This window comes from Durio zibethinus, chromosome 9, assembly GCF_047325235.1.
Source record: "Durio zibethinus cultivar Kanyao isolate XHJ-2024 chromosome 9, ASM4732523v1, whole genome shotgun sequence".
NCBI lineage: Eukaryota > Viridiplantae > Streptophyta > Magnoliopsida > Malvales > Malvaceae > Durio > Durio zibethinus.
The window spans coordinates 8253336-8266109 of NC_143170.1; the positions used below are offsets into that span (position 1 = coordinate 8253336).

Sequence of the window (12774 nt, forward strand, 5' to 3'; positions counted from 1 at the left end):
AATATCAGATGAGACAAAATTGATAGGCACATTGTCTTTATTTATCTTTTTCCACTGCATGCATAATAAAATGCTGCTGTCCGTTTAAATAATCTTTTCTGTTTAGAATAATCTAATCCTTTTCCTCTTCATAGCCTTATTTAATCCTATCCATGTAGGATAACGAGCAGCCTTCTCATAAATGTTTCTGGCTAATCTTGAATTTTTTTGTTGTAATAAATGGTAAAACTCATATATCTTGTGATCTAAAAATGGTCAAACAAACAAATTCCTTGGAATAGGCCTTCGTCCAGTTCTAGTTCAGTGCATAATTTGCTGGGATAGCTCATTTGGGAAAGCATTAGACTAAAGATCTGAAGGTCGCATGTTCAATCCGCGCTCACTGCATGCATCCTTGGGGATGAGGCTTGGAGTTGATTTATTTACTTGGAAGGTTGTTCAAATCATACTTGGTGAAGGTGGAATATTATGTTTTTAGGGATAGGACAAATAACTTTGATTTATTCCATACTTTTGTTACAATTCAACTCAATTTGCAAATGATGTCACAAAACTACTCTAGGCTAGGCAAACTTTTGGCTTGCTAAAGTGCCAATCTGGAGGGTCAAAATAATAGCTAAAATTGAATATCATACCTTTAAATTATATAATTGTTAAGATTAACTCCTTAACAGTTCAGTGCTGGTTCAGGTTCGTCTAAAATTGGGTTGGTTGCATTCCTTACTTCTTAGTGCAGGAACTGGGGAGCTGTTCTCTGTTGCCCCTTTCAGCTGAAATAGAACTCATATGTTGCTTGTTGATCAAAATATAATGTGCTGAAATGCACCTTCGTTAATTAATATAAGGATAAAAGGTGAATTTTATGATGGTGGTTTTACCAAACGTGAGAAAAGCATATTTCATATTGAGGGTGCTAAAGTGTTTGCTTTTGTTCTAATCTTTTTGGAGCATCAATGATAGGCTAGAGTATGATTGTTTGTCTGGGCAAAAGCTTAAAGAATTCAACACCAAACAAATCAATTTCCTTGATTCATTCATGCAATTAAAGATTTAATTGCGTCCAGTACCATGTTAGAAGCAAAAACTTATGCGAAGTTTGATCTATGAGTACTCATTTAACTGAAGCCTCATTTTAGGGTTTCTGTTTGTAGTGAGAATTTTTGCTGAGTTAGGTGTTGAAGCTGTAAAAGCCTCTAGGTATAGGTAGTAAATTTAAATGAAAGGGAGCAAAAATTGGTGTTGAGCCTGTATGTTATTATGCAACTGCAGAAGTATGATATAAATATACATAAGATTAGCGGTATATGTTAACAATAGTGTATGCCTGACCCAGTATTTAGCATCTAGCTTACTTTCTTGATGGTATGCATCATTTTTATTTTAAAAAGGAGTTTCCTAAAGTTGTGTAGATAATATAAGCCGTGCTGACTACTCAGAAGAGCATCATTATTCCTGAATTGTTTACTTGCCTTTATCTTGTGTTTTGCACTTGTAGAGCTGAATAACCGGTTGAACATTTCAGTGGTTTTGTTATAATCTAAGGTTTTTTGAATTTCATGAGTAATGATGGTTAGTACAGCTTCTTTTTCTTCAAAATGTTACTTTTTTTTCTTAACCACAGTGTTGAAGCATTCAACCAATATTGCTGAACTAGATGGCCCTAGCACACTTTCATCCCTCTCTTTAGTAATAATAGTGATTTGTTACTTATAGTTGAGGCTTCTGATATTTTTAGTTGTTCTTTGCAAGTATTGAGCAAAGATGACCCTCCTCGCAAGACATATGTCTATAGATTAGATCTTCCTGTCACTGCTCAGTAGATATCCTTGGCAGTTGGACCGGTTAAAATCCTCCCTGATCAGCATAATGTTCTCATTTCATACATATGTTTACAACCTAATTTGCCAAAGCTATGTTACACAGTGGAGTTTTTCCATAGTGCATCTAGTTTTTCATCTTTGGTTAAACTGACTGTTATTATTAAAATCTGTTCTTTCATTTCATAATTAGGATATTTACATTTAAGTTTCTAATTTACACTGTTTATGTGGTTGTTTTGCATTGTACTTTACACAGTGAGTATGAGCAGTATCTTGAATCAAAATTTCCATATGGGGTCATACAAGCAAGTTTTTCTAGCTCCTGAGATGGCAATATCCTCCTCATTCCTCTCAACTTTTGGAGCCTCCATGAGCATCCTTAGTTCTCAAGTTTTATTTGATGAGAAGGTCCTTGATCAGGTTTGTTCTCTGCTTGAACTCAGTATTGAGAGCTCATGACTAATGAGTTTATTCATAATTATAGAGCCTTATTTGTGTTATTACACTGGGAGGAGTTTAAGATGCAAAATACATGTGCAGTATTACATTAAGCAAAAAAATGGTAGTCTGTTGTAAACTCCATAAATACTTCTTGCTCTATATGGTGAGCATAAGGTGCATGGTTAAACTATAAATGTGATACAGTATCTATCATGAACTTTTACCATATTCTTTTTAATTAAGAACCTGCCAGTCTAACACATAAGTTTTCGTTGTGGCTATATTCTTCATTGTGATCCAGCATGTTCTTTAGATATCTATTTCAGTTTTCTCAATTTTGAGGGTTGATGATTTTATTCTTCATTCTGTTGTTATTTGTCCTTGCTAGTGCCAGACGTTTCTCTTTTTCTCCTCTCTTTTTCTTAAAATCCAGATTAAAGAGTTGAATTGGTCTCCAAAAAGTATCTTGTATACCTCTTGAATGTTGTATTCTTACGTTTTTCCTAAGGGAGATGGCAATCTTGCAAAAAAAAAAAAAAAAAAACCCATTGTATGCTTGTCTGTAGAAATCCTTGTATGTGATCATTTGATTCCAACCTTAGTGATATATACGTTGAAATATAAATAAATAAATAACCCTGTTTGAGTGAAGAACCAAACCATCATGCTTCCCTGAGAAAAGTATTGTACTGTTGTACATTGTCTATAATTTGAACGTTTTTCACCAGAAGTTATTGGTTAAAATCAAACTTTTGTCTATAGTTTTAACTTTTTTCAATTGTAGTAATTGGTTAAAATCAAACTAGGACTATTTCAAAAGGATGTCTTATTTTTCAACTTGTCAGAAATTAATTTGAGTCGGATGTTTAAAAATGGTATTAAAGCATAGATTAATTTTTGTAGTCCATGCAATAGGTTTAGTTGGCTTGGTTGTTTTATCGGCCTATACTTATGGGGGAGGTTTAGTTGATGTTTTATTTTTTTGATTTGTGTTTGTTAAAATTCATGTTAAACTTTCCCACCTTGCAAATTGGCTTTAACTTATATGATTGACAATTAATTGGGACTACAAAGCAAATTGTCTCGTTTATGATGCTATATTTTATTTCTTTCCAAAATTTTGGTTGTTTCTGCTTTTTGTGTGGCTGCCTCATTTTTTGTTGTCTTTACAGGTTAATTGAACTTCTATATGCGCATGAACTGCACTGTATACCATGTCTTCATTATTATAACTTTGATAACGTAACCATTTCTCAAACTTTTCTTGTCCTTCGTTCTGTTGTTCATATGTAAATTTGTGACTTAACAGACAAAAGGCACATGCATATAACTTGCTTTTGCCCTTGCAAGACAGTGGTTTGGGGTATATGTTACTCCAGAGGCACCAATTGATGGTATGTTGATGGGTAATGCTGCCTTTGTTGCTTGACTGATATTTGACTGAATTGTTCATCAAGAAATTTTTGGGAGATAACGAGGTGTGCTATCGAAGATACAAGGTTTTTTTTTTATGGAGACATGTAAAATACCACATACATTATAATTTTTGCCATGCAAATAACTTGTTCATCTTGCGGTTCTAAAAGGTTGAAATTATTGGAGAAGCCAATTGTGGTCGCTAAATCAGAGAATCTCTCCTATTTTGGCTTCCTCTGTGAGTAGTATTTCAGTAGCCCTTACTTTTCCTATGAAAGCCTATTACAAGTAGTTTGAGTGAATATTTTCTATTCACCATTTGCTCCTACATTTGATTCTTGCCAGTACTAGAGTTGTTCCTTTATCATTAAAATTATAAACTTGTTAAAAAAACTAACTTGAATTTTGAAGTTGACTAGGCATTCTCGTCCATTTGCTTGTGCATGATGTTGTTCCATTTTAATAAAAAGCTCATAATCTGCACGGTTGCTGGCTCAGAGTTTAAGAATGCAAAAAATTGCAGTCTACCTTTAGTAGAACAGAAGTACTAAGACCAACACAGAAACTTTGATATCTTTTCTTCTGTTTTACTTATATTTTAGTATCAATTTTTTTTTTCTGTCCATCTTAATCTAGGGAGAAGCACAAACAAGAAAATTTACCCTTTTTCTGATTGTTTTTCCTCTTTCTTATTAAAAACTATCCTTGTGATTACTGTAAAATTTATCCTACTGAGGAACTTTATAAGAATCGATAAAATTAGCATCGTTTTAATTAATAACAATTACAATGGGGGTTTTGGATCCAAATATCTGAGGTTCTGGATGATGTATACTAGACTTTCATCAGCCAAATATTCTGACAGCTCTCCTTCTGCAGCTAACTTGTTGAATTCAGTTTTGCTGATTAAGGTGCTTAAGAGGTATCAATTTCTTCTTTCTGCATCAGAATCTTGGTGGTTGAGGAAGGGGTGCAGCCCCAGTGTCATGAGCCAACCTTGTATAGGGTCATGACCGGGGCTTAGGTTATCATGAGCCACCCATGTATAGGGCCATAACCGGGTAGAGGTGCTAAGGGGAGGGTAGATCTCTTGTGCTAGGAAAAGTGTCCCCATTTCAAACATTGTAATGGTTAGTGGTAGCATAGCTCTAAAATCTCTTAGGCTTTTTAGGGGGGTGAACGGGCAGCGTTCTGTTGGGTTGTCTCATCGGTCGCGACACGGGCCTAGGCCATTCGCCAAGGGCTGCCCCCTTGGCCCTGGCAATGGTGGGAAGTCCCGATGTACTATTCTCGATTATAATAAAATACGCCTCCAATTCGAATGTCCCGAATGTTGCTTTGATGTGTTTTTTTTTTTCTCGATGTGAATGTGCCTTCTGTGTGTGCTTCAGATTGATCTCGATATGAATGTGTTTTCTTGTGTACGCTTGGGACTAACCGTGGCTAATGGTTATTTGTTCAGATATCGAACTATTGGTGGTTGACTTGGGTGGGAGCGTCCATTCAAGTGCCGCACGGTCTATTGCTTGTTGAGAGAAAGCCTAGTCTGTGACACGTGGTATCAGAGCATGATTTAGAAGTACTAGAAAATTGATGAGATGGCCACAAGTGGTGGACCCAATTATCAACAGAGATTTGAGGAGCTTGAGGCCACGGTGGCCGCATTGAAAGCTCACATGGTGACTAAGGATCGATTGAGGGAGATCGAGACAACCCAGCGGGAGTTGTCTGATACTCTACACAGCGTGGCGAGGAGGCTAGAGATGCCTTGAATGTTTTCCAAAAGGAGTTTTTGGAGTTCAGAGCACAAGTGAGCATCATACAAATGGTTGTAGCCAGATCGAGTTCGAGCTCGACGGAAAGGGGAAAAAGGGCCAAGGTGCCGGAGCCTCGATGCTATGAGAGAGCAAGAGATGCCAAGGAGCTTGAAAACTTTCTGTTTGACATGGAGCAGTACTTTCGAGCTATACACACGGATTCAGAGGAAGATAAAGTAGCAATGGCGTCGATGTACCTTACAAGGGATGCCAAGCTATTTTCATCTTCTTTTGTTCGAAATAGAAAAAAGAAGTGCTCTCCACTATTATCAGAATAGGGGCTGCATCTAGGTTAAGAGCAGAAGTTGGGATCTTGAGCCGGATTAGGTTTCGTATATCACATTTTGCGTCTTGTAAGAGAAAAGATTGGTTGGCATTGGGCCGGAATTGATTTGTGCATGCTAATGGAAGCAGTCATCACTTTTATAAACAATAAGGGAAAAACTTCAGTCAGTGTGATGATCCGGGGGCTGGCAACGTACTTTGGTTTTATTGAAACAGGGATACTATTGGCCTCACATGCGGCAAGACGTGATGGATTATACAAAGACTTGCCTCATCTGCCAACAAGATAAAGTTGGAAAGAAAAAACCTGCAAGCATGCTTGAACCACTACTGGTGCCCGCTAGATCGTGGGAAAGCATCTCTCTCGATTTCATTTCGGGTCTTCCTAAGGTTGGTGATCTTAGAGCTATTCTGGTGGTGATTGATTGTTTCTCTAAGTACACCATATTCATTCCCACCCAAAAGTATTGTACTGCGGAAGACATAGCTCGACTACTGTTTAAACATGTGATCAAATACTGGGGTTTCCCTCAAAACATTGTAAGCGATAGAGATTCGAGATTCACGGGTCTTTTTGGAAAGAACTTTTCAAGATATTGGGGTCCCAACTCAACATCTCCTTAAGCTACCACCCTCAAACTGACGGTCAAACGGAATAGTTCAATGGATTACTAGAGGAATACTTAAGGCATTTTGTTCAAGCCAATCAGAAGAACTGGCCTTCGTTATTAGACGTTGCTCAGCTTTGCTTTAATTCCAGCAAAAGCTCTTTCACTAACAAGAGCCCGTTTGAGGTGGTCACCGGACAATTACCAAGGCTACCTCATACTTCCTTGGAGCAATATGGAGGGAAGAATCCGAAAGCCTTCAACCTCGACAAGGAGTGAAAACAAAACACTGAGATTGCACAAGCCTACCTGGAGAAGGCATCGAAGCAAATGAAGAAATGGGCGGACAAAGGTCGCAAGGTGCAACAATTCCAAGCTGGTGATTTGGTTCTTGTTCGACTAGTCCTTGAACAAACCAAGTTTTTGAGGAAGAGAGATCGTAGATTAGTGCGTAAATATTAGTGTCACGGACTAGGCTTTCTCTCAACAAGCAATAGACCGTGCGGCACTTAAATGGATGCTCCCACCTAAGTCAGCCACCAATAATTCGATATCTGAACACATAACCATAAGCCACGGTTAGTCCCAAGCGTACACAAGAAGACACAGTCATATCAAGATCAATCTCAAGCACACACACAAGAAAGCACATTTACATCAAGACAAAAAAAAACACATCAAGGCAACATTCAGGATATTCGAATTGGAGGTGTATTTTATTATAATCGAGAATAGTACATCGAGACTTCCCACCATCGCCAGGGCCAAGGGGTAGCCTTTGGTAGATGGCCTAGGCTCGTATCGCGACCAGTGAAACAGCCCAACAGTACGTTGCCCGCTCATCCCCCTAAAGAGCCTTAGAGATTTTAGAGCTATACTACCACTAACCATTACAATGTTTGAAATGGGGACATTTTTCCTAGCACAAGAGATCTACCCTCCCCCTTGGCACCTCTACCTGGTCATGGCCCTATACAAGGTTGGCTCATGACATCTTCCCCCACTTATTCTATTGACGTCCTCATCAACTTGCTGGCTTGAAATTCTTCAATCTTCCTCTTGAATCTCTGGAGGTCGTGTTCCCTTTCCCAGTTGGTTTCTTCTAGTCCTAATCCCTCCCACTTCACTTAGTATTCACGAATTAGTCTTCGAGATACCTTGGTTTCCCTGTCGGCTAAGATCTCTTCGACTCGACGCTCTGAGGGTGGCTTCATGGTGATGACGGCTCTGGTTGGCTCTCTTCGGCTAGCATCTGTAGGATCTGCATAGAAAGGTTTCAGGTTGCTCACATGAAATACTAGGTGCACCTTCATCCACTTTGGTGAGTCGATTTTGTAAGAAGCATTTCCCACCTTAGAAAGGATCTTCAATGGACCCTCATATTTGCGCACTAATCTACGATCTCTCTTCCTCAAAAACCTGGTTTGTTCAGGGACTAGTCGAACAAGAACCAAATCTCCAACTTGAAATTGTTGCGCCTTACGACCTTTGTTCGCTCATTTCTTCATTTGCTTCGATGTCTTTTCCAGGTAGGCTTGTGCAATCTCAGTGTTTTGTTTCCACTCCTTGTCGAGGTTGAAGGCTCTCGGATTCTTCCTTTCATATTGCTCTAAAGAAGCATGAGGTAGCCTTGGTAATTGTCCGGTGACCACCTCAAACGGGCTCTTGTTAGTGGAAGAGCTTTTGTTGGAATTAAAGCAAAGTTGAGCAACGTCTAATATTGAAGGCCAATTCTTCTGAATGACTTGAACAAAATGCCTTAAGTATCCCTCTAGTAACCTATTGAACCATTCCGTTTGCCCATCGGTTTGAGGGTGGTAGCTTGAGGAGATGTTGAGTTGGGACCCCAATATCTTGAAAAGTTCTCTCCAGAAGGACCCCGTGAATCTCGAATCTCTATCGCTTACAATGTTTTTAGGGAGGCCCTAATATTTGATCACATGTTTAAACAGTAGTCAAGCTGTGTCTTTCGCAGTACAATACTTTTGGGTGGGAATGAATGTGGCATACTTAGAGAAACGGTTAATCACCACCAAAATAGCTCCAAGATCACCAACCTTAGGAAGGCCCGAAATGAAATCGAGAGAGATGCTTTCCCACGGTCTAGCAGGCACCGATAGTGGTTTAAACATGCTTGCAGGTTTTTTTTTTTCAACTTTGTCTTGTTGACAGATGAGGCAAGTCTTTATATAGTCCATCACGTCTTGCCGCATGTGAGGCCAATAGTATCCTTCTTTCAATAAAGCCAAAGTGCGTTGCCAACCCAGATGTCCAGCCTATGGTGTGTCATGACATTCCCTCATCAGCATCTGTCTCAGACCTCCTGCTCTTGGCACAAACAATCGGGGCCCTTTGGTCCACAAGACCCCATTTTCTTGCCAGAAGTACTTGGACTTCCTTTCTTCAACTAGCTTCAGGATGGCACTGGCTTGCGAGTCTTTCCCTAAATGATCTTCAATTAATTTGCGAATGTATGTCGTGACTCTACTAGTCGCCATTGGGGCAATTCTTTTAAAGACTGCTAACTCTGTTCATCTGCTCAATGCATCGGTCACTTGGTTGGTCTTTCCAACGGTGTGTTTAAAACAAAAGTCAAACTACGCTAAAAATTCTTGCCATCTAGCTTGTTTCACTGTAAGCCTTGGTTGGGTGAAGAAATGGCTAACGGCCGCATTGTCTGTCTTTACAACAAAGTGTGAACCCAACAAATAATGTTGCTAAGCCCTCAGGCAGTGAACTACCGCCAAGAGCTTTTTTTCTTGGGCCATATATTTCCTCTCAGCTTCGCTTAGCTTCCTACTCTCAAATGCTATTGGGTGACGTTGTTGTAAAAGCACTCCCCCAATAGCGAAATCAGATGCATCCATCTGAACTTTGAAAGGCTTTTCAATGTCAGGGAGAGCTAAGATAGGATCTTTCATAATAGCTTCCTTCAATCCCTCAAAGGCCTCTTGGCACTCACTTGTCCAACACCATTTATGCTTCTTTTTCAATAGCTTCGTGAAGGCCGTGGTCTAGCGAGAGTATTCTTCTACAAATTTTCTATAATAGTTGGCTAATCCCAAAAAAGAGCGAAGTTCACTAACATTGTTGTCCACTTCTTGATAGCCCTAACCTTTTTCATGTCCATTCGAATGTGGCCACGTTCGACAATGTGACCTAGAAAGTGGATTTGGGTTTGAGCAAATGCACATTTCTCCCTTTTCACATACAACTAGTGGTCTTGTAATCTTCGAAGCACCCAGCGTAAGTGTTCTTAATGTTCTTCCAAAGTGGAGCTATATACCACTATGTCATCTAAATAGATGACTACAAATTTGTCTAGATAATCATGGAACACCTGATTCATCAATGTACAAAATGTGACAAGAGCATTAGTCAATCCAAAAGGCATAACAAGAAATTCAAATGCGCCATACTGCGTTACACAAATGGTCTTTGGCTCATCTCTCTCAGCGATTCTGACCTGATGGTAGCCAAATCTCAAGTCCAATTTGAAAAAGTACTTGGCCTGGCTTAGTTGATCAAACAAATCTGCTATAAGAGGGATGGAATATTTGTTTCTCACGGTGACTTTGTTCAGGGCCTTATAGTCAACGCATAATCGCAAACTTTCATCATGCTTCTTCTGAAATAGTACTGGCGCTCCAAAATGAGCCTTTGATGGTCTAATGAACCTGGCCTGTAGAAGCTCATTTAACTGTTTCCTTAGTTCAGCCAACTCTGGCAGGGCCATGCGGTAAGGGGCTTTAGCAGGGGGTTTGACTCCTGGGAGGAGCTCAATTTCATGGTCCACAACTCTTCGAGGAGGTAGAACTTTAGGCAACATCTCTGGCATCACCTCTTCGAATTCTTCCAACACTTTTTTTACGCCATCGGGTATCGGTTCCACTTCTAACCCTTTATTATAAATCGGTATGGCCACAAAGGAGGGTTCCCCTCTCTTTACCCTTTTCTTGAACTGTAAAGCTGAGATCATTTTCTTCCCTTTCTTTGGCAAGATAATGGCCGGCACCATGCATGGGTGTTCCCCTAAGAACAACAGGCAACTAGCGGTGGGGATAGGGATCACCTGAGCCAACATCATGAAGTCCAATCCGAGGACGACATCAAAGTCATTCATGGGGAAACTGTAAAGTCTACCTTTCTTTCCCATGGCCCCAACTTGATCATCACACTCTTGAAGCTTCCATTGATCGCAAAGGCTGGCGAATTGACTGCCTTCATTCGCTCGCAATCCTTGCTAACCTGGTGGAGACCACACATTTTTGCTTCTTCTTGTGTGATGAAGGTATCAGTTGCACCCGTATCTATCATGGCCCTGGTGGCCTTTTCATTGATCATTAAGTTCACATGCATCAGGCCTTTACCTTGCTCTTTCTTTATCAGTTGCGTATAGAGGGCATTAAGGAACCTTATTGAACCTATCCTGGCTGGCTCATCTTCAACGATCTCCGGTGCTTTTGCGAACTCTTGAGATGAGGCTCTTAAGGCATTAAGGGAAGGCTCCTCTGTGTGGGCATTCGGCCACCCGATGTGACCTCTTGCATAAGAAGCAAGCTAGTGGTTGCCTAGGCCTGAAAATCACTGTATTATTTGCCTTGGGTTGGGTGCTATCTCTACCAAAGGACCTCTGATCCTCCACTGAAGGGTTGGTCCATTCTAGTCATCTTTTCCCCACTCCCAAATTTGAAGTTACTGCCAGCTGATGGAGGATTTTTCTGTTTTGAGGAGCCATCATTATAATCATGGAGACGTTCAGCGGCAGCCATGGCCGTGGCCACATCTTGCACTTTCTATCTTTGTAATTCTGTCCTGGCCCAAGGCTTGAAGCCCTCAAAGAAATAAAACATCTTGTCCTTGTCGGACATGTCTCGAATATCCAACATTATGGTAGAAAAGCTCCTCACAAACTCTCGCACTATTCCTGTTTGCACCAATTCTCGAAGTTTTCTTCGGGCCATATACTCCACATTCTCAAGGAAGAACTGGTTTTTCAGTTCCTGTTTCAGGTCTATCCAAGTCTTAATCGGGCACTCGTCATTAACAAACTTGGAGCGTCGCCATAGCTTGGCATTCCCTGTGAGGTACATTGACGCCATTGCTACTTTATCTTCCTCTAAATCCGTGTGTATAGCTCGGAAGTACTGCTTCATGTCAAACAAAAAGTTTTCAAGCTCCTTGGTATCTCTTGCTCCTTCATAGCATCGAGGCTCCGACACCTTGGCCCTTTTTCCCCTTTCCGTCGAGCTCGAACTCGATCTGACCACAACCATTTGTATGATGCTCACTTGTGCTCTGAGCTCCTCAAACTCCTTTTGGAGAACATTCAAGGCATCTTTAGCCTCCTCGCCCACGCTGTGTAGAGTATTAGACAACTCCCGCTGGGTTGTCTCGATCTCCCTCAATCGATCCTTAGTCACCATGTGAGCTTTCAATGCGGCCACCGCGGCCTCAAGCTCCTCAAATCTTTGTTGATAATTGGGTCCACCACTTGTGGCCATCTAATCAATTTTCTAGCACTTTTCAACCGTGCTCTGATACCACGTGTCACGGACAAAGCTTTCTCTCAACAAACAATAGACCGTGCGGCACTTGAATGGACACTCCCACCCAAGTCAGCCACCAATAGTTCGATATCTGAACACATAACCATTAGCCACAGTTAGTCCTAAGCGTACACAAGCAGACACATTCATATCGAGATCAATCTCAAGCACACACAAGAAGGCACATTCACATCGAGACAAAGAAAAACACATCAAGGCAACATTCGGGATATTTGAATTGGAGGTGTATTTTATTATAATCGAGAATAGTACATCGAGACTTCCCACCATCGCCAAGGCCAGGGGGGCAGCCCTTAGCGGATGGCCTAGGCTCGTATCGCGACCTGTGAGACAATCCAACAGTACGCTGCCCGCTCACCCCCTAAAGAGCCTTAGAGATTTTAAAGCTATGCTACCACTAACCATTACAATGTTTGAAATGGGAACACTTTTCCTAGCACAAGAGATCTACCCTTCCCCTTGGCACCTCTACCCGGTCATGGCCCTATACATGGGTGGCTCATGACAACCTAAGCCCCGGTCATGACCCTATACAAGGTTGGCTCATGACACCAAGCCTGCTCCACTTGGTTCTGTCAATGCTTCTTCTTTTGCTTTGTGTTTATGTATCTTCTATTGCCAAACTTCTACTGGCAAAAATTGCATCAGTAGTTGTTAGGTTGTTGGTGTATTGAGAATAAGATTGCAATTTCTTTTTTTTTTTTTTGTTTCAAATGGTACTGGAGGCTGATATTTAAAAAGCTTTCTAAAATTTAGCATCATTATATTTAATTTCTTGGTATGGATGGAAAGTGGACAAGTGATAGTGGTATGAAAT

At 40.6% G+C, this 12774-nt stretch overlaps 1 long non-coding RNA gene across 1 annotated transcript; it reads left to right on the forward strand.

The window, feature by feature from the left end:
* The first annotated feature begins 3655 nt into the window (after positions 1 to 3655).
* On the forward strand, positions 3656 to 5411 carry LOC149516777 (uncharacterized). The gene is made up of 3 exons (XR_016345151.1): positions 3656 to 3760; positions 3848 to 3915; positions 5140 to 5411. It is a non-coding gene; the product is annotated as an uncharacterized LOC149516777 (long non-coding RNA).
* The last annotated feature ends 7363 nt before the right edge of the window (positions 5412 to 12774 follow it).